The sequence below is a fragment of the Misgurnus anguillicaudatus genome, chromosome 22 (genome assembly GCF_027580225.2).
Source record: "Misgurnus anguillicaudatus chromosome 22, ASM2758022v2, whole genome shotgun sequence".
Taxonomy (NCBI): domain Eukaryota; kingdom Metazoa; phylum Chordata; class Actinopteri; order Cypriniformes; family Cobitidae; genus Misgurnus; species Misgurnus anguillicaudatus.
The window spans coordinates 29,692,459-29,716,076 of NC_073358.2; the positions used below are offsets into that span (position 1 = coordinate 29,692,459).

At 36.2% G+C, this 23,618-nt stretch overlaps 1 long non-coding RNA gene across 2 annotated transcripts; it reads left to right on the plus strand.

Moving 5' to 3' along the window:
- The first annotated feature begins 980 nt into the window (after positions 1-980).
- Positions 981-15,683, plus strand: LOC129440347 (uncharacterized). Of its 2 annotated transcripts, XR_008643097.2 has the most exons (5): positions 981-1,440; positions 2,077-2,127; positions 2,233-2,341; positions 15,261-15,458; positions 15,631-15,683. It is a non-coding gene; the product is annotated as an uncharacterized lncRNA (long non-coding RNA). The 2 variants fall into 2 exon arrangements; XR_008643098.2 differs by lacking the exons at positions 15,261-15,458; positions 15,631-15,683 and adding an exon at positions 6,214-6,572 and having other exon boundaries at positions 986-1,440.
- The last annotated feature ends 7,935 nt before the right edge of the window (positions 15,684-23,618 follow it).

The following is a 23,618-nucleotide window of genomic DNA, read 5'->3' on the forward strand; positions in this document are numbered from 1 at the left end:
CACTGAGCTGTTTTGAGTCACGTGTTTAGAGTTGTGTTTCTTGAAGTGAGTTTTGCAGGTGATGTGAACAGTTTAGCTCACGTGACTTTTGGTATTGCAGACTGTAGTTAGAGTTTTGCACATGTAGCTCCAGTTGTGCCCACCGTCGTTTAGCAATCGAAAAAAACTGTAATATTCTCACATATAACATTTTTAAAACAGTAACCACATCGTGATATGTGGTCAAGTGTCAGTTGGTGTGCATCTGAAATGTGATGGAAAGAATGAGGAAATAAAAATTGTACAAATAGACTTTCCCAAAATCACATAGAATTGCTTTCATACTTAATATACCAAAAAAAGAGAGAGAATAAACATCATCCTTATATGGTGTTATATATACAGGACTAAACTTCAAAGAAGCCATTTAAAAAAGCAAAAAGCAGCAAAAAAGCAGATAAATAAATCAAATCCGTTTAGTAGATTTCCTCCTTTATTTATGCATGGAAGATGTCCAAGGATATCAGATTTATTGCATTGTTGTTCCTCTTCTTTTGTGTGTCGGTTTGTAATTGGGCATGTAGATTATATCCACTGATAGACTGTTATAGTCATAAAACCCCAAAGTAATTGCAAGGGAGGAACTACAGTAAGCTTTTACATGACTTCAGATAAGATGTAACACTGGTGAGATTGTTGAGGACTTGATAGGTGGTCATGAACTGCCAGGTGGGCCAGTTCAGCGGTACAGTATTACTGTATCTGTATGTGAAGAAAAAAGAAAGAAAAACCAAAACAGTTTATGAAATAACTATTTTAATTGTATGTTCTTTATTAAAAATAGCTTGCATTTTGTATTTTAAATGGCTTACACGGCCCTGCATAGTATGTTTTTTAAGAAGTTGTACTTATTATTTACGCCATAATTAATTTATTACCACGCACATTACTGGTTGATTTGTTTATTTTCAAACTTAAAAACCTAAATCTAAAATGTGCTTTAACGGAATCACCGTATAAAATCGCGTTAAAAATCAGTAGAAAACATCTCGATTGCGTCACAAGACCCCGCGCGAGCTTCGTTTAGCTCCGTTAGCAAAGAAGAAGAACGAGTGTGCGCGCGCCCTCTCCAGAGTGTTGAGCGCTATTACACAACTAGAATGTGTTTTTCATGAATACGCAACCTTTTTGGCACAATTAAGCTACGGTGTTAATGAATTTCGGATATAGCCGTCGCAACATCAGCATGTAACAAGTTGTCTCGTCTCTTTTAGACCTTTAAGAAAGTAAGGATGTGGTGAGAGACGCGTATTTAAAATCCCCATTCATCAGGAAATGGTTGGCAGACCATCGGCCTATCAGTGGTGTTTTACGCTAGGTCTGCATCATTCAACCAGCGTGAAATATGCACCCGTATGTTTGAATAAGCCACGTGGTATGTGTTGCGACTACAAGCTACAAGTAAGTTATATATATCTCATGTATATTTCTGAGTGATTGTTTACAACAATTTGTATTCGTGTTTAAAAGATAGAGAATTAACAACTGTCTCCAGGATTTTTGATGGTACCTACATGGTACTAGTGCACAGAAAACACTGGGCCAAACTAGTGTTGTACATAAAACAATATTATGATCAGCAAGGCACAATATGGGGCAGTTTCCCAGACAGGGATAGACTAGTCCTAGACTAAAATATATGTAAGAGCTGTCCACATTTAAAACAATTTGCAATGACATTAAAATACATCAGTGTCTCAAAATGCACACAAGTAACGTTTTATTCAAAATGATCTCACAAAGTTCCGTGGGATAGTTACGGAATTTTGTGCTCAGTTTTCCGTGGTTTAAGCTAAACCCTGTATTGGAAACCACGCCTATAAGTATTATCTAAAAAGAAAAAATGTGCAAAACGATAATTTTTATGGAAATGCAACTGAACATGCAACACAGACTGTAGGGAAATTGGGACCAAAAGCATGGATTAAAAAACCTTCACTCAATCTGCTACTGTACTTGATTTCAAACACATTAACAGGGTATGATTTATTAAGGGGAACTTGGTGATATATCACACATGATTTATGTTTTGGGCAGGTGTATATGTTGGGCATTCAGACACAACACAATCTTGGACAGGTGAAACAGGTAAGAAGTGACAGCATGTTACCAAGCAAATTATCATTTTACAGATAGCGTAAATGATGACAATCCTCCTCAAAAAGTTCTTCTTTTTTCTCTGGGGGTTTCCAGTTATTCATAAAGGAATGCTGCTAGATTCCGTAATGGGAGAAGCTGGTCTTTGATGGTCTTGGCTTCAATCTAAACACTGAAACTGTGGTCGCTCAAAGTATTTCCTCAGGTAAAATGTAGTTCAGTGCCAATCGTAAAAATTGTTTTAAAATTACCAGTCTGAACTATAAACTGTAAGACTATAAACCGTAATTGGTTCACAAACACATTAAAACAAAAGAACAGTTGCAAGAAAAAGACTGCTGCAAGCACGGACAATCTTAGATGTTAATAAAGAAAATATTTACTGGGTGATGGTTAACCAAGATAAATTTATTTTCACAAATCTATCAAATGTTTAAATAGATAAAGAAAAAGATTTACAAACCAATTACACAAAAACTGAAATGAAGAGCAGTGTGTTGAACTGGCCAAGCAGATGTTCACATTAGGTACAGTAACGAAGTATATTTGCTGGATCATTTGAAAAATAGTATAGGCAAAGTGCTTAGGGTTAAGGTTAGGGTGCACATAAACTTGATGTGGGGACAATGATGTCAGCATCGTTTCTTATCAGCTTCACTGCTAAATTCCTTATATAAAATTATAAAAAGCATGAAAAATTATTATATTACTATTATATTAGCATATGGCAAAGTAATTTGATAATGTATGATTGAAGCCCTACTAGAGGTAAAAAACAGAGACAGCAGATTGTAAGCATGTCAAAAATGTAGGCATTCGTGACTATGAAAATCTTTGATTCGGTTTTGCACCGTAAATCAGATCTGGTAAAATCTGATAAAAAGCTCAGCACCTCATAAATTGACGAAACACTTATCTTCATTGACACACAGAGGCAAATCAGCATGTGTCTCACACATTTTCCCACCCTAAGCAGATGTCTGTCTTAAACTGTAGTCTTTGCTTTTAATCAAATTCTGTTTTTCCCCTCAGCCAGAGTTCTTCACTTTAGATAAGCATGTTGCTATTTCAAGCTGTTTTTGGAAATAAGATGCCTGGCAGTTTGGTCAGTAATTAAATAATTAAATTTTATTTTAATAATGCTGCCACTTCCTGTTTGTCTTTTTATAGTTTGAACTTGTTATTCATCATTTCTGTAACTATCAAAAAGAAAATGCTATTTTGCTTTCTGCCATATAGGGAAACCTATAAAATAAGAAAATACCCTTTTTTGAGTGACTGAGAGGTAAATTTGCTTTGACACCTGTGATGACCACAGCTTTTATGCTTCAGGGTCCAAAGCAAATGGAGGTAATTTCTGCTACAGCTCATTATTAATGTGTGTTGGAATTGAGAGAGAGCCCCCCACATTCTCAGTCAAAACCTTACAGCTGTTTGACCACACCCAATAGAAATATATGTTTCTCTCCTAACTTTTTGAAATAATAAAATGCCTTGTCATCAATTTGAACTTCCATCAATTATTATGATAAAGCAATACTCCACACTCTTAGTCATAATTTGATCAATGATTATGATAAAACAATGGTCCACACTCATATTACTTGTATTATCAATATGATAAAGCAATGGTCCACATAATTAGTGATAATTTTATCAATGATTATGATAAAACAATGTGTTCCAAACTTATATTAGGGACAATTTTTGAATATGTTTAGAATGAAAATAGTGTTTTTGTCATAAGCGATGATGAACGATGTTAATAGAGAGTTATAAGGGATAAAGTTTTTGTGTTTAACGGTTAACACGTGCCTTCTATTACTGGTCTATGTTTATTTATTTGAGATGGAAGTTAGCGTTGCTGTAAAGCGAAAAGTGCAAACCGCAAGAAAATAATACGTGTAGGCCTATAATTAATACGTAATATATTTTTTATGTTGAGAAAGAATAATATAGATATATGTCGGTTTCAAACCTAAGTTATCAAATTCATTAAATATGTAATGATTTTTCAAAAATCAAATTTAATTGACTATTACAATATTTAACAATTTCTATTAAATTGGATGATAGAATAATAAAAAAACCAAACCTATATCACGAAATAAATAAATATTTCAAGTACGTGTTTAAATGATTTTTTATGTGAACACATAAACATGAAGTCAATTTCTATAGCCTACATGTAAAAGTAAATATAATAATAATAATAATGTTACATGTTCTGTTGATAACATTGATTGATTAATATAACTTGTTTCAGTGAATATTTTCCATCTGACAACCGTAACGCTTTGCAAATGCATACCATAAACCCTGACACCCTTTTGAGCAGCATTCAAGGAGCTGAGTGAAAATCCATGAAACCTAAAGCCAAAGTATTCAGGTCTTGTTTAGGCAAAGTAACCCCAAGGGCTAATAAACCAAAAAGATGTAAACCGTGCAAAACGCCGCAATGAAATCCAGGCTAAGTAAACGAATCAGAGTTTACAAGAATGATTTAGAGGCGAAAGCGTGCACGAAGAAAAATACCTCGAGCATTAATGCACAGCAGGTGCCTGTTTTTTTTTTAAATAATAATAATGGGTAATGGGTAGCAGATAGAAAAATAATAATAATTGAGATTCTAAATTACAAAGAACGTTATGATTACAAAAATATGCTTTTGTATATAACGTCGTGCGTATGTAGCCTATTTTTTATCTTACATTTTTTAACAAACTAGTTTGTGTAGTTCGATTTTATTATAAGTTATCCCTAGAGATGAGATTTTTCCGTTTTTTATGAAGTCCAAAAGCCGTGGCTTTTCCCTTCGAGTAAAGACTTTCAACATGAAGAACGAAGGAAGCTCGTGGACACACTCCAGAGAAAACACCAAGCCTAAAAACAACAAAAAGGCTCTTTTTAACTTCTTCAGACCACATCTCAATAAAAGCTGAACAAACACAACCTGCCACCGGCAAGCGTCCGTGTTGTCCAGCGCGCGGCACCATCAAGATTACACGGGGATGGGGATTTAGACACTAAAAAATAACCACCCAGAAAAGCAAAAATAAAAGTTCACCTCACCGGATCAGCATGATCCATTTTCTATAATGGCAATTTAACAAGCTACTTGGCCATCCGCAGTATAAGCCTACTGAGAGAATAGTAAAACAGTCCAAGCAGTGAAACATATTGTTATTTTTATTAGCAGTCTACCTCAACCTAAACGTTTCGTTTCGATTTCGTTTAAAGATAAGGAAAAATAAACTTTTCACTAGACAAGATTAAAATGGGATGAGGTTCTTCAGGAGGAATTACACAACATCAAGGCCTGTCTTTTATTGTAGTCTCCCCTCAAAGGGAAAGATAAAGTGACCTGAACGTCGACGTGATGGAACGGGTCTGTGAATGGTTACCATTCAATTTGTATTTCGTTCCCCGTTGGTCACGGAGGCGAGATCAGAGGAGAAAGTGAAAACACATGGCTGAGGTCAGGCAGATCGTAAGACCACCAAGCATGAAGAGACAGGAAGATGATAAAGAAAAGGAGAAGCTAGCAAGGACTAGTGTGAAGAAATGGTGTTAATAAACATGGGTAACCATTGCCCAGACTCTAACATGTATCATTTACACTGAATAGAAGGACACGGCCGCCCCTTTTACGATCCGGACGGTTTGTTTCGCCAAGCAGCCGCTTCGTGACGTCCGTCACTCGCGCCAATCAAGGAGCTCGTGACTTATACCATGAGACAAGTTTTGAATTCCTGGGGCCTAATGTGTTTATTTTAAATATCCCAGGGAAATTATTACATCAGCGGCAAACAATGTCCACGGAAACGAGGCCTCTCCTTTGAAGTTTCCAGCAGTGAAACATGATTTTAATTACATAATAACTTTGAAATTGTATTTGCCCAATAAACGATGTGGGTTAGGCATGGATGTATATGAGAGGTACGACCAGAAAAGGTACCTCTGCAAAACAAACAGCCGAGGAAAGGCAGGCAGAAAGAGATGGGGAGGGGGTATTTTTATACAACACATGGCTCAAAATGAATAATTAATCTGATGGTATTTCTCTTTCTTTGGCAGAGCTCGTTAGTGTTGGCCGCTGAATGGTCGCATGCATGATAAATGACGGTGTGGCTCTCCTGACTCTCCTTCACTAATTAGCGCTCTGTGAACTCCGTCGCCTCCGCGCGAACACAAACCAAATCCTATGAGCTCAACTAGAGTGAAAACATTTCTCTTGGTCTGCCCTTAGAAGTCTCTTGGCAGATCCATATATTTTCAACGAACCTGGGCTGCCTGTTTCCACGTCAGTTCATTTCACTACAAATGTTACTGCGAGAGAGCGGTCATTTATTTGCTTCTGGACACGCGGCCAAGTCACACCAATAGACTATACGTCTTATATTTATGCCATTACGTAAAACGAATGCTAAGGCTTATGTTTTAATGGGACGTGAATATAATAGAATAGAGAATGCTGGGTTATTTTCAACCCAACGTTGCGTTAAACAAGAACGAAAATATTGCCGTTGGGTTAAATTAAACCCGAAAATGTATGTATTTGATCCAACAATGGGTTATAATATAATATAATTAATACGCTCAAAAGAATGCTGGGTTATTTTTAACCCAACGCTGGGTCAAAATCCGTTGGGTTAAATTAACCCCAAAAATATATTTATTTGATCCAACAATGGGTTATAATATAATATAATGTCATATAATATAACATATAATGCACTCAAAAGAATGCTGGGTTATTTTTAACCCAACGCCGGGTCAAAAAGGGACGAACCTATCCGTTGGGTTAAATTAACCCCGAAAATGTATTTATTTGTCCAACAATGGAATATAATATAATATAATATAATATGTAAGGACGGGCTGTTGAATTATTTTCAAATAATTCCTTCCGCTGTGCGTTTATAGGAAAATAATGCTTCCCCGCATTTCTCAACCATTCAGAACCAATCAGAAAGAATTCAACCGCCTCGTGGTATAACATATAATATAATATACAAATATAATCAACCAATCCTCAATAAAATATATGCTTATATGAAACACTTTATTTTGATATTCTACATAGAAATTTTACTAATTATAAGTAACTTTGCAACTTCTTGTCAAGTATAGTATAGAGTATAGACTGCTTAATATCTTCTAAAGTCACACATTGTGAGTTAGTAGGCTACTCGAATGTCTAGAGTGTCTAAAGTATAAAATGTCCTACAACATGAAGACCACTTTATAAAAAAAGTGAAATAGAATATTTTACCTGGCTGATGACGTCACAGTTCGTGCTCTGGTTGAAAATGGGCTGAATACTGTTACAAACTGGTTTTTTTTCCAAACCAAGGGGATTTCCTCAAGGGGGCGCCTACCAGCCTTAAAGGGATAGTTCACCCAATAATGAAAATTATGTCATAATTTATTTATCCTCTTGTTGTTCTAAACCTGTACGAGTTACTTTATTCTGATGAACACAAAAGAAGATATTTTGATAAATTATGGTAAGCATTGACAATACCCATTAACTTCCTTATTTTTTTTTCCTACTATGGAAGTCAATGGATACTGTAAACTGTGTGGTTACCATCATTTATCAAAATACCTTCTTTGGTGTCTCTATGATATAAAATAAAAGTAACTTGTGGAAATATAAATAAATATATATATATACACTGTAAAAAAATTCCGTAGAAATTACAATGTAATGGCAGCTCGGCTCCCGGTAATTTACCGTAGATTTACATTCATGTTATTTACTGGCAAGAGTTTGTTCAAAGTTAAATACATATTTAATGTTAACAAGTCTTTATCTTTACAGAATAAAACTATACAATAACAGCCTCATGCAAAGCATTCTGGGAACGAGAAATCATTATCAACCTTTTTTTTTGCTTCAGATTTTGTTTCCCAGAATGTTTTGCTTGATGCTGTTTTTTAGTTTTACTCTGTAAAGACAAAGACTTGTAAATGTTTAATGTTCATTTAACTTTGAACAAAATGTTGCCAGTAAAAAACATAAATTTAAATCTACGGTAAATTACCAGCAACCCAGCTGCAATTTCTACTGATTTTTTTACAGTGATATATATATATAGGCTATATTATTGTTCATTTTTGAAAAAATAGCAGCATGTTTGGTAAGAGTAATTTATTATTTTTAAGTGAATTGTTTGTACACACATTTTATTAGATTATTTGTATTATTTTTTTTGTCTTGCATTAAAACACATTCTGAAACGCATTAGCATGGCAGGTGGAAGTGGAGGCTTCCAGACATAGAACTAAAGATGTTTGCTTTACTGCACAAAGCTCTCAAAACAAACCCTGTCTGATACACAGCTTGTCATCTAACAAGACCCAGAGTGAATCAGACATTCTTTAGTTCATCTGTCATTTACATTAACCAGTGGAAAAACGGCTCGCCAGGTCTGACTCTGCACGTCTTTAGGCTCAGCAATTCAAATGTTTTTCCATTTCAATGCAAAATTAGTCGCTAAATGTTTTAATGTGGTGTTGGAATATATATTTAAAATGATTAATACATATTAATGACACACAAGTTAATTCATTGTTAAATTTATAAAATGTTTCATGTGGTGTAGAATTTTTTGTTTGTGTGATTTGAAGAAAAGGTTGTGTGTTTGTTTGTGTGTATTCTCAGTCTCTCTCTCTCTCTCTCTCTCTCTCTCTCTCTCTATAAAAAAGTAGTAGTAAAATTGAGGGTGTGGGAGCATCTCTCTATATCATATTTTGTGCTATGTTTACGAGACTCGGAAAGTGGTCAGTATGGCAGTCGGTCATCTCCATAGGGACGAATTGCGCTTGTGTCTGTGTGGTCCCCACAGTGTGGTTTAATAGAGATTAATAGCCACATGTTTCAGTGCAGATCTTTTCTTTGTGATAAAAAGAGCAGTTTACAATAAAAATATACAAAAATAAGTACAGGAAAATACTTCAAGCTGATATATCTGCTTTGTATGCCTCTATGGATATTTATAAGAAGTGTGCATGTCTACATTACGCCTTACATATTGTTCTTTCCTATAGATAAACCACGCTACTGTATGCAGTATGTTCAATTGATGTGCCGATGGATTTGAGTATCTATGTGCATGTAGAGATAGAAACAGAAAAGATCCAGCCAGTGCCTGTACATGCTTGGCTACGTTGCACACTTAACTGAAAATTGCCACATGTGATTTGAGCTGTCATATTTTTCCTCCCATTGACCGGAGCACATGTGTTTCTCATAGACGTCACACGGCACACGTCATAGAGGATGTGTAACAAGGAGCCTCCGTCAGTGGTATCGCTCTATATCCTATTACAGTTATTACTGTGTCACCAAAGGACCACCAACGCTCACTGTTTCTTAACTGTGTGTGTTTGTGTACATGCTTAGTGACTGATGTATATGCAGGATGCTTTTCATCCACCACATCATTAATCATAACACCCCATCAGTTTCTAGAATTGTGATAAATATATGCACATGGCCATGCGCACACAGAGCAATAAACCCCGGCCTTTTCATTGAAAAGATATGAATCTTTCCTTCCCAGTCGCACTAGTCTTTTGAGCTATTTGGGAGGTTCTGCTTTACCACCAACAAAGAGGGATTGGGAAACACACAGACCCACCCACCTGTCATTTTCTCTTGGTAGTCGTGTCAGACTTGTTGGCAGTTGTTAGATCAAAGTAAATGAGACTTTAGAATTTTATTGGTGTTGGTTGTTGTTGGACCAGTGTGAGTTGGGCTTTACATTTTGGCACCTGCGGACTTTTTTCACTTGCTAATTTTTATTAGATTAGATTATAAAATGATCTAATCATGAGTTTGTTGTAATCAGTTTTGTTAAATTAAAATTTAAGATAAATGATTAATCAAAGCTATTTTATTTATAATCTAATTTTAACGGGAACAATCTGTTTGTGACATGTAGTCGAAGTGTTAAATTTAATATATTTGCTGTGTGATTCGATTACTAGTCTACAGTATGATGAGTGCTCGCAAAGACTGGCAGGCTTCATCTCAAATGAACGCTCTGTCCTCACCTCTCCTTCATAAAGTGGGCTTAGCCTTTTTGCAAATGTGTTGTAAGTCTGGAGCCGATTAACTTGATCTTTTTTATGACACTTCTTTGTATGTGTGGCAGCCGTGAGAAATTTTTGGATAGGAACTGAACCCAGTTCTGTTTCCCCTGGCCAAATCTCTGTGTGGCATTAATACATATCAAAGTCAAGAATAAAGACTTTAACACCCATTTATACCAGAACATTCTGGCTAATGCTGTGGTTTTGCTACATAAAATCATTATATTCTGAAAACCTGCTTGTACTTGCCAATTATTTTAGATGTAAAAGTCTCTCATATAAGAGAGAGAGAGACATGATTCCATGACAGAAACTTACATTTTTACATTTAACGCATTTGGCAGATGCTTTATATGCAAAGTGATTTTACAGTGCATTCGAGCCCTGCATTTTTGGGCTATTCCCTAGAAATCGAACCAATGACCTTTAAAGGCGGAGTGCGCAATGTTTGAAAAACGCTTTGGAAAAGGGAGTCGGGCCGATTACCAAAACACACTTGTAGCCAATCAGCAGTAAGGACCGTGTCTACTAACCGACATCCTTGCCGGGGTTGCGTATGTGTGGGGCAGGTCTATCAAAAGAAGGTCCAGATTTTATTGGGGTAGGGGTGTGTTTGTTTAGGTGATTTCAAATATCAACATTGGCTTTCAAACATTGTGCACTCCGCCTTTAAACGATAATCATTTGAAAGGTTGCACTTCATAGTTCTTTTGCCATTTTACCTCAAACCTATACAGTCACCGGCTATTTTCCATTACTTATCATGTGGTGGGTCTTTGAGTGTGTGTGAGAGAAGGCAAAAGAGTAAACAGAGACAGAACCATGTAAAGTTTGATATTAAATGTGTTCTCAGTTTGTCACACCACATGTAAATGTATTAACAATCACCCAGACAAATTTTAATGATTAAAAAGCCAAGTAAGTAAAATAAGTTATCAAAATCTTTGAGAAATAGGCAGGATTCTCTGCTTTCAAATGGTGGGGGCGTGTCGGTGCCGAAACAACGCTCACTTGTGGGAAAGGTGCCATATCTCACAACTTTCAAATACAGCTACAACCTGAATGGATGCTTGCCATTGTGTTAGGGGCGCGGCCTTGCACAGTTCATCGAGCCACCATTTTAGTGTATCTTTATGCATGTTGTAGGATATATCTGTAACATCCCCTAATGTACTAATTTAATGAGAAATAATCTACTACAAACGCATTAAATGAACAAAGTGATTTAAGTCACATGTTATGCTAATATACAATCTTATTTTTTAAATATCCTAAGTCTTAAAGAGTACCTATTGTCCGACTCACGTTTTTAAAAATTTCCATTGGTGTGTAAGTGTGTATTAGTACATGTTAACGATATGCAAATGATGCAAATTTTTGTCTCCAACGTAAATCTTGGACTACAACAAACACACAGATTGTAGGCAACATTTATTTCCTGGAATTGGCGATATAGAGAACGACATTATCATAATTCCTCATGCTTGGACTCACAGTCTGTAAGTTAGCATTGCATTGTGACCGAATCTTTCAAACATGGTAAGGAACGTCACATTTCCTGCTGACATCAGAGCTATTCAGACCAATCACAACGTACAGATTAGCTGGCCAATCAGGTACACAGAGCTTTTCAAATCTGTGCGTTTCAGGAAGAGCGTGAAATCTGGAGCTACAAAAATGTATGGTATATGGAAAATAATGTGTTTTTTAACCCATGCAAGCACATTGTATAATACCAAATACACAAAATAATGTTGTTTTTAACAATGAAATTGGTGCTTTTAAAAACCTTCATCAAGTTAATTCAGTCTTTTCTGCTGCAGTTATATGGGGCTGACAGTTACTTCTGTGAACTCTTGAGAGGCTATGATTCGCCAAAAACTGTTCCGGAGTGAGTTGACGTGACTCTCTTCCTAAAGGGCTCTGGGCTGACCTACCTGGCAGCCAATCAAATTAAGAGAGACTAAGGGCAAGCCAGGCATGAGGCTATCCTGAGACAATAGCAGTTTGCTCTTACATTGTCAACAAGGTTGTGTGAGCATGAGTAAGTGGGAGGTTGACAGCAGTGCGACCTCTTTGTGTTAGGCACTTAATTCAGCCTTATGAAATAATTGCAGTGTGCTGCAGGACCACACTGCTATAGACATTGCTGATATATATAAGATATATTATTAAGATATAATAAACAAATTTGCTCACTCCAATATGAATTATATATATATATTATATATATATATATATATATATATATATATATATATATATATATATATATATATATAAATTAAATTTATATTGGAGTGAGTAAAATTTGTTTATTATATCTTATGGAGGTACATTTTATACATTTCTGATACATTCCTTGTATTTGTCTGTGCAGTGGTACAAGGGTCATAAAGATCATAGATTTGGTTTATTGTGAAAAATCAAGGACAGGAATTTTAGGACAGGTTTTTATCGATAACACATTTAAATTAAATCCAAACATTACACTTATGTAGTTATATATGAATTAAAATGTATTTGAACGTTAAACCCCAAACTTTGTTAAAGCACCAGACCACATATAATTGTGCCTTGATATCTTGCTAAACATTCCTACTGCAACACAAAAGCCCCTTTATCATTTTTTGGCACTGTTTCTTACTCTGCTAGGATGTGTGGCTTGTGTAAATGCATCCAGATTCAGATAATGATTTAAAAGTTTAAAGGAATATTCCATTTTCTTAAAAGAAAAATCCAGATAATTTACTCACCACCATGTCATCCAAAATGTTGATGTCTTTCTTTGTTCAGTCGAGAACAAATTATGTTTTTGAGGAAAACATTCCAGGATTTTTCTCATTTTAATGGACTTTAATGGACACCAACACTTAACACTTAACTCAACACATAACAGTTTTTTTCAACGGAGTTTCAAAGGACTATAAACAATCCCAAACGAGGCATAAGGGTCTTATCTAGCAAAACGATTGTCATTTTTGACAATAAAAATAACAAATATACACTTTTAAAGCACAACTTCTCGTCTAGATCCGGTCCAGCGCGACCTAACGTAAATGCGTAGTGACATAGGGAGGTCACGTGTTACATAAGACGTACATTTGCGGACCATTGTAAACAATAAACTGACACAAAGACATTAATTAGTATCAGTTGACATACAACAACGTCGGAACGGTCCTCTTTCAACACATTTGTAAACACTGGGGTGGAGTTTCGCGTTCGTCCTCTGTGACCTCTTGACGTCATGACTTATTGCGTGGGGTCATGCTGGCGCATCACGACCGGATCTAGACGAGAAATTGTGGTTTAAAAGTGTATATTTGTTATTTTTCTTGTCAAAAATGACAATCGTTTTGCTAGATAAGACCCTTATGCCTCATTTGGGATCATTTATAGTCCTTTGAAACTCCATTGAAAAAAAACTGTTGAGTGTTGAGTTAAGTATTAATTTTTGGTGTCTATTAAAGTCCATTAAAATAAGAAAAATCCTGCAATGTTTTCCTCAAAAAACATAATTTCTTCTCAACTGAACAAAGAAAGACATCAACATTTTGGATGACATGGTGGTGAGTAAATTATCTGGATTTTTCTTTTAAGAAAATGGAATATTCCTTTAATAATTGTCAAACCACTAAAATCCTAGCTGTGTCATTGTTACACAGCTTTGCAAATAATATAACAAAGTAGCTTTTAAGTTATATTGTGCTTTCAGTACACTCCATATGCTCTATCAAAATGTCATTATAAAATGGATAGCTCAAGATCTGGATGTTGATTGGTCAAATGGCCTTGGTTTATTCATGATAAAGCTCAGTTATGACTTCTTCAGCCAGGTCACTGTTTGTGCCAATAAACACACAGTTGACGGTACCCAATGACTTACCACAGTATTTGTTTTTCCTATAATGGAAGTCAATGGTTACCATTAACTGTGTGCTTACAAGTGGCGGCTTCTTTTTTGAGGGCGCACGATGCGTAGCTCGTCAAAACATTTATTTAGCCAGTCATGTGTGAGGCTCGTCATGTCAAAATATTGTTCGGTGCGTCATGTAAACCTGTGTCCATCACACATCATGTAAAAATAAGTGCCTGCGGCAGATGCTTTAAAGTGGTTAATGATAAAAGAGACGCTCACTTTTGCCAGATACTCGCTGAATCTCACGTGTAATCAGAGTTTAGTGCAAAGTTAGTGTTTTGCAAGTATTTTGTGAACATGAGCGTTTCTTTTATCATAAACCCTTTCGTTTGTGCAGCAGGCATGTATTTTGACATGACAAATGATGCACATAGGTTCACATGACGCACCGAACACATATTTTGACATGACAACCCACACACGACACACCGAACACATATTTTTACATGACGAGCCACACAACGCACCGAACACATATTTTGACATGGCGAGCCACACACATCACAAAACGAACACATATTTTGACATGACGAGCCACACACGACGCACCAAACACATATTTTCACATTGAGATCCACACACGATGCACCAAACACTTATTTTGACATGACGAGCCACACACATAATAATAATAATAATAATAATAGATTTTATTTGTAAAGCACTTCACATTTATGGCAAATCTCAAAGTGCTACAGTACATGTCACAAAAATATCATAAAAAAACCTGGTAAAAACATCAATAACCACTCCCCAAATATTTCGTAAAGTTTAAAAAGGTTAATTAAAATTCATAGGTTCTGCTGAACAGAAATGCTTTTAGTTCTTTTTTAAAAGTCTCAGTATGTTGAGATACCCTCAGATGGTCGGGGAGGGCGTTCCAGACCCGAGGAGCTGCAGAACAGAAAGCCCGATCAAACATGACGCACCAAACACATAACTCATATTTTGACATGATGAGCCACACACGACACTCCGAACACTTTGAATTCGTGCCCCTGAGAAGAGAATTCACTGGCCGTCACTAGTGCTTACCATCATTTATCAAAAAAAAAAAAATTTTAAGTTATATTTTTGGCCATTTTGCCTTTATTAACAGTCAATGAGGAGAGGACAGGAAATTACAAGGAGGAGAGAGGGGTACGGGATCGGCAAATGACCATGAGCTGGGAATCAAACTCGGGTTGCCAAAAGTTTGAAAGCACCACATGTCAGAGTGATACCTACTACTCCATCAGCTCCGACATCTTCTTTAGTTTTCATTACAAGAAAGATAAAAGGTTTAGAACAACATGAGGTGAGTAAATTATGACATCATTTTTGGGTGAACTATCCCTTTTAAAGGTGTTGGAGGGGTGTTCACAAATATTACAGATTGACGTAACTTATTGCTTAATTATTTCACACAAACACATACCCGCAAACCTATTTATCTCTGTCTGTCTCTTTATATCTCACTTTGCGGCAAGGCTTCATTGAATGATTGTGAAGACACACTCCGGTCCAGTGACTCCAGACTAACAGTGAGTTGGTGGTCTGTTCTGTCTGTTCACTCTGCTACACAGATCTCAGGGCACTGGTCTCTTGTTAGATGGATTAGATTAAGCCTTGTAGGACAGATCTCAGGGCAGTGAAAAATGCAGAAATTGATTATCATAGGTTCAGGTTCACTGATCTCAGAACAGAGTTAAGCACTCCTTTGTGAATTCAGATAATGGTGTCAGAGAGCAAGGCCTGATCTCTGTTAAGATTCAGAATGGTCACTGCACCTGCCACAAAGACTGACCAGTTTCTGTCCCTATAAGCACAAGTGTTAATGAGAGAGAGAGAGAGAGAGAGAGAGAGAGAGAGAGAGAGAGAGAGAGAGAGAGAGAGAGAGAGAGAATGTGTGTGGGTTTGTGTATGTGTGGGGTAAACCCCACTGAAATGCAATGACTGTCTGTGAATAGAAGGATTATCTCATTGCTCTTTAAAGTGGTTGACAATGGGTTTGTGGTAAAACATTCACATCTCTTGTCAACACTTATTCATCCATCTGGTTATATTCGTCGATTAAAGGATTAACCTTGCTCTGGGGGTTCATATTCAATAGATAAAGCTCCTTACAGCTACTGGGAGACTATAGTTGGTCAATCAAAGAAATAATTGAGGCATTTATCTAACTTTTTGTAATCAGATAATTTTCTAATTTATTGGGGAGGATGATGCGGGTGAAAGTCTGTCACACAACTCTGAGTTTCCACAACTTTCCCACGCAGAGACATTAGTGCACATTTGGGTGGCAGCCGTTCATGTGTTCCTGTGGTCTTCTCTTCTGACATTAGTTGTGGCATATTTGTCGCACATATGTTGGCGTTAATAAGTGAGCACCACCCAAACAGAATTTGTGCTACAGAGAATTGGAAAGTCTATTGTTTTCAGCCCGACCTCAGACAGCATTGAATTGCCAAGACATGGAACGTGTGTGTGCAATCTGGGGTGTATATGCCACAAAACGTGCACATGTTTAAAACAAATTTTTTATGATTTCATAAAATCTCTGAAAGCGCTAATAGGGGTCGCAGGGGTGACGTATTTTTGTAGGCCAACCCTAGTTAGCGGGACACTGGTTCCCTCGCTATACAGCCCATTCATTTTTCCCATAGATTTTGGATCATCGAAAAAAATAAGCTGTGTGTTTAATAAAAGTTTAGGACACTTACACATTTTGTCCTACAAGATAACCTTCACAAGTGAACACCTCCTTTATGAATTTTGAAGGCTACATTTTTTGGTTACACTTTATATTAAGTAGCCTTAACTACCTTAACAATTTACTTATTATGTGCAGTTCATGTTTGGTGCAATTACATTTAAAGCTCACGTAACACACACTGTTTCTGCATTTCTGATGTTAATCTGGAGTACCTATAGAGTAGTATGACATCCTTTATATCTCTGAAGAGTCTTTAGTTTAATCAGATTTATAAAAGAAAGATTAGCTTTACCGAATCTTTCCGATAACGTACAAAAAAATGAAGAAGGAGGAGTTACTACCGCAGGATGAGCGAGTACGAGTCATGCAACACTATACAACACTGTTTTAACTTATGATTCACTACATGTTCGTGTCATTTATATAATATACACGCGCCTATTTCCAACATAAGACAGAAGTCATACTTACCACGTGTAACTCGTCATGACCCGGTTCTGAAAATCCACAGCATCAAACACACACGCAAAACTCCGCTGCTAATCCGGATAATAAACTATATCCATTGTTTCCATAAGGCTGGATGTCTTCTCCTTACATCCAAAAACACACTTCTTCTTGTGCCATTGTTGACTTTTGAAATTAAACAAAGCTGAGTGACGTGATAAGCTGTTAGCAAGCTCTAGCGTCTCCCGCTGACTGATGGCTGGGCGGGGTTTTCCGGGGGAAGTTTTCCGGCGGAAGCCCATATAAAGAAGTGATACGTATCGAAAACCCCTGAAACGTCAGTTAGAACTGTAATCGAAAAAAACTAGCCGAAACTTGTACGAACCCTGGCGAAGTGCATTCGGCACAGAAATATTCTGAAACACGCCCAACTGCGGTTTTGACACTTTGCCTACGTTTAGCATGAGGAAACAACTCTATAACTGTGTTAAGTCAGAATGCCTTGAAATACCATTAAACCCCCCCTTTAAAGTACCGACACTTAATTAATACATGTAGTTACACTGTTACTGTTACACTTAACCATAACCCAACCCTTACAACAAAATCTTAACCCTAATCCTAACCCTAACCATGCCCTTATTCCTAAACTTAGCCATATCACAAACGCATTAGCCAAATTAATAATAATAACTTACTAATAACTGATAACTATTAACTCGGCTAAAAAAACATCTCTTCCGCCATTACCTCACTTTTTAGGACTTACTATCTTTCTCTATTTTTTCTTTCTTTATCTGTACATTTCTTTAAAAAAAAATTACTAACCAACCCTCGTCTATGTATACTGTGTTGGACTTGATGAGATTATTTCCAGTGTATTGCTGTTCTTGTGTTGCTATAATTGCTTCTATTGTTCACCTCCTTTGTAAGTCACTTTGGACAAAAGCATCTGCTAATGACTGAATATAAATGTAATTTCATAACAATATAGTTTTACAGTAAGTTTATAGTTTTGCAGGTAATTAATGTTAGTACATAGTAATAACCTTTTTTTTTAGACTTTGTTCATTTGTAAAGATTAACTTGTTGGACAAAACGTGTAAATGTCATTATCATCTTTTGTTAAACTTTTGTTGTTTTTTGCGATAATCCAAAAGTCTATGGGAAAAATAAATGGGCTTTTTTAGCGAGGTACCAGTCTCCTGCTAACTTCCTGGGTTGGTCTACCTAAATACCTCATCCTTCCAGCACTCTGTTAACTGGTTAGCATACTGTAGCAAGAGAACAGAATAGGTGTAAAATTATTGACATGTTGCCTTTTGTTCTAATAACATATTAGCTTCACATTCCAGAGGGAACCCATGGCAAATTAACCTATAGGTTGGCCAACAAATTGACATCAAGTTAGTTTTATAGTATACCCTATTTCAGGGGTCTCCAACACAATGGATACAACAAACTTGAGGGCTACTTTTTAATATAGTCTACTCAAAACATTTTTCTTTTACCTGTTGATATGCTTTATTATTGTTTAAAATGTTAACATGCATAAAGAAGCCAAGCTAATATAATAAATATGTAATAAATAAATATTGTAATTGAGACTGATAATAGAATGTGCTTTGGCGGGCACCTTACAGACTTTGTGCGGGCATCCTGGGGCCTGCGGGCACCATGTTGGAGACCACTTCCCTATATAGATCCTCATTAGGGTACTATTAGGGTACTAAAATACATTTTTTTGTACTTTTTTTAGAGAAAAAAATAATACACCTTTAATTATAATACTAATCAGTATATAAAACACATGGAAAATGAATGTGGAAAAAAATGTAGCCTGTGAACTGCCACACTGCACTGTAAAAAATTATATCATATCAACATACTGTATATTTTAATGTTACTTTAACTTAACAAATAAAGTTAAAAAATTCAACTTGTTTTCCTAGGCTATGTCAACTTATCACAAATCAAAACTTCAAAACGTAGGTTGAATTGACGTGCATAATTAAGTTGTTTAACCCTTTAACTTAACCCTTTAACTGGTGCAGCCCTTTTTGAGTGAGGGGTTGGTGAAAAGGTGATATACACCTTTAAATTAATATAACTCTGGCATTTATTTATTTTTTTTGGTCTAGAAGCCTAATTTTGGTTTTAATTTTGGTAATTTTTGGTTTTAAAGAAGACACTTCAACGTTTTTTAGGGAAGTGTCTGGAGGTGAAAATATTTTTTTTAAAGCAGTTTACATTTATTTGTAATAAATAAAAATGCAATATAGTATAATTTTTAATACATAAAATTGTCAAAAAACTGAGGTTTGTGCTGGTTTGCTTTGAGGTTTGCTGCATACTTATGTCACAAATGAATAAATTACAGTTACTGCATTATTATTCCTGCTAAAAGGTTTTGAAATATGAAAACTACATTCTTAGACCTTTCCAACAATATATAGTTTGTCGTGATAGATTAACATTTACATAGAAAATATTGAAATAAACGTAGGTGTCCCACTCACAGGACAGCGCCAATTAACGGGTTACACTTCATATGCATTTTTTTACAGTGATGTGCTGCATAAAGTTTTAAAAAGAAAAATACCATGAAGGGTTTCCCGCATAAAATGTGTTAGTTAAGGTGGTAGGGTTGTGCAGGTGGGCGGGCCGGGGGCGTGGCAATCAAAGAGATATTTTTATTTAAAACACTTAAATAAAACTCAATTTTGAAGAAACTATGACAGAAAATGAACACATACTACATTATTAATGAATTAAATGTTTTATCAACAGGCTAGTTATCCTCCGGACAGTGACGGACCATGTCTTTCTCCCATTTCGGCCATGAGGCGCGTGCCCGCTCGTGGTGTGAAGCGTGTCCATGCTATTCTCCGAGATGCACTTGACGGCCTTTTGTGCAGCAAATTTTTTTTTGGACGACCTAGTTAAGGTGGTAGGGTATCCCAGCTTAGGTGGGCCGCCCGAACTGAAAAGTGCTGCGGGAAACCCTGCCATGCGTTCACAACAAGGATGATAACTATAACTTTCAAGATAAAGTTTTATAAAAAAAATAATTTCTGGGTTAAGGTCTTTGTTTGTTGCGTTTGCATGATGTGTCAGCGTGGGTTTACTGCGTGTACTCTGGTTTCCTCCCACAGTCTAAAAACGTGCAGGTTAGGTGTATTGGAGATGTCAAATTGTCCTTCCCCCAATGTGTGTATAGATCAACTTGTGTATAGATTAACTGATTCTCGCCATGAATATAGCCATAGATGCTGGAACGGGGTAAAGAATGAATAAACAAATAAAAATCATTTTAAATTTAAGAGAATAATGCAATAGACAGCATTTATATTTACGCATTTGGCAGACGCTTTATATGGAGCAACTCACAGTGCACTACAAGGTACACATCAGCTTCACAGATATCCTAAAACAGTTGTCTTTAACAGAAAAACATTTTATCACCTGAACTCACACCAGCTACAGAAAAATCTGATAAATAGATATATTTCATATATACATCTGTTATTGCTATATGCAAACCTCTTTTTTTTTCTTTTCTATAGCTGTTATCTGTGTTCTTTTACAAGGTAAGCAAATCAGAATGGCTGACTATCTGGTGTTCTGGATCAGCTCTAAGTCTTCATTAGGTCTTTGTATTCTTGTTTTCCCAAAAAGGGACTTTGGTACAAATCCCTCTGGCACGGAGGGGCCATAGCAAAGTAAACAGAGATTTATGTCTTTAACCTTTGGACCTACCAAGTGTTTTCGAGTGGTAATCGCACACATTTATGAGTTATGGGTCGACAGGTTAAAAAATACAAAGCATTTTTCTGTAGGAGTAACTGTGATTGGATGATTGGTCTCCAATTACCTAGCGTGCCCTGGTGTTATATGAATACTGTGTTCGGGTTAATCCTTATTTCCTACTTAATGGAAAAAGTAAGTTAATAATATCTTCGCAGAGTGTAGCTGCAGTACGTCCGGTGTTTGCTTGGCATCGTATTTTGTTTGTATGGTGAGCGTTGATGGCTTTCCATTTGATGCTATCCAGAGAATTCCTTTAACTCATTTGAAAAGAGGCAGAAGCGGAAAAAGTAAAAGAAAATGAAAACACAGAACAATTTGGAGACTACATCACTTCGGTTTGAAGTTCTGTCGGTGGGTGTCCCACTCAAAAAAAACCCTCCTCGCTTCCCTTTCCACCCTCCTCGTGTCAGTAAGGTTACAGCGCATACGCTTGTTTTGTGAAACGAATGCATTCGTTCTCTATTGTAACATGAAACACTCCAGGCCCACTCGCTTGCTCCCTTTCTCCCTTTGCTTCTTTTCTTCTGAATGGAGAGACACAATTAAAAGCACATTAGATCTTTTCAAGTGCTTGTAATTTCATAAGTGAGGGTCCCCAGTTCTGCACAGGGCTTGGATGAGGGAAAGCCACAATATTTAGAGGGGCCCGGGGAAAAGATGGGAAAGAGATATTAACTTCACCGTGCAGGGCTCTCAAAGGGGCCACTGCTAGCCACACATAAGCCCACCCACCCTGACACCTGCAATCTTAAAAAACACACACATGGTGGCATATTCACACATCCACACACACACGTCGTCTTCCAAGATGTCAAAGAAGCTAAATGTCAATGTTTCCTCGCTCGATGAATCAAGAGATTTATAGTTTAAGTGATGTTTAATGAAGGCTGATGAGTATATGATTGATACATCACGGTCCAACAGTTAATAAATCTCATAAAATAGCATAGGGCTGTCTGTTTCATTGACATGATATAGAGCAGATGGCTTTCTAGAGAAACATTGGCTTGAATTTGAATGGCAGAGAAGGAGCTCAGATGCAAAAGGGTGATTCTCGTGAAATTAGACTAATGAGGTGTCATGAGACATTTTGATAAAAAAAAGTAAATGCAAAGTAAATGCATCAAAATAACGTACTTCACGTACTATTTTGCACATGATTTCCAATGACATCATACAAAAATTTTTGTTGTTTTTTCCACATTTAAGGGTAAAATTGTCATTACCGCAATGTGTCCATGACTGGATTTGGGTTCTTTGACATGGAAATATTTATAATAAAAAAAACTAAAAACTAAACGCTTCAGTGCATGTTATACTATAAACATTTACAGTAAAGAAACATGTGCTATTTGGTGATCATTGGTAAATGTAGAGACAATAATAAGGAATATAAATGTGTCTCAAAAATGTTCTCATCCTCCGCAACAATTTTCAATCATTGTTTAAGCACTCAAGGAACTAACATTTTCAAACAATAATTGTTGGAAGGGACATAATTGACTGTGACACTCAAGATGGCTACCAGGTAAGCAGTTCTTATTTTTATCTCCAAATAAAAGTTTAAATTTTGTTTGTCATAGTACCTAGACAACTTTTTAGTTCTCATTACCGAAACACGAGTTTGTAAATGCATATATTTAATGTAATATCATGTTGCGGTAATGATAATTTCTTATAATGATAATAAAAAAATTAATAATTCTATAGGAAATATTGTTTAAATCCTTTAAAAATAATGGTTATAGTAAGTTCAGACCTTAATCTTATATGTGCAAAAAAAATTGGCTTCAAAGGCTTTTTAAAAAATCTGATGCTGGACACCTTCTAAGTCTGGATTTCGTGAGAATCACCCAAAAGCCTCTAAGTGCGTCTGACATGTTTTCGTGACCATTTTTTTATCAGGCTTTTATGTTTAGGTTCAGTAAATTCACCTTATGAAAAGGCAATGAAAAGGTTATTAGTCAGTATGCCTTTTATTTTCACAAATGTCACTTTAGTCATTTCTTTGGGATTCATCAAATTTGACAGTCTTTTTATGCAAAAAATCTCCACTTCTAAAAAAGTTACTCTTCACTGTCCTTTCGTTTATTTAGTTCTCATTCCTTGCACTTAGAGGACTTTGCTAAAAATTGTAATGGTGTTTAACACATTATGCCTACAAACCAGTATTTCTGAATGGCCGTTTTGAAGCGAAAATATTTGATGAACGACGTATATATGAGCATGCATTAACTTATTTTTGACTGAGGTAGCGTTTAGTGGCTTCTGCATCTGAGCTCTTCATATATAACTTCAGATATCCTGTATATCAGATTATTGTCAGAGATTAAGTATGATGAATGTAATTATTGTTTTCCATAGTCCTCACCACACTGGAGCGTTCTGAACACACCCAGACACTTTTACTTTGTACATGCATAAGTACAAAAAGGAGTTCCCTGCTGAATAGCCACAATTATGTGACACATGTGCTTTTGGCTTTGGTCTTTTGCGGTAGGCATA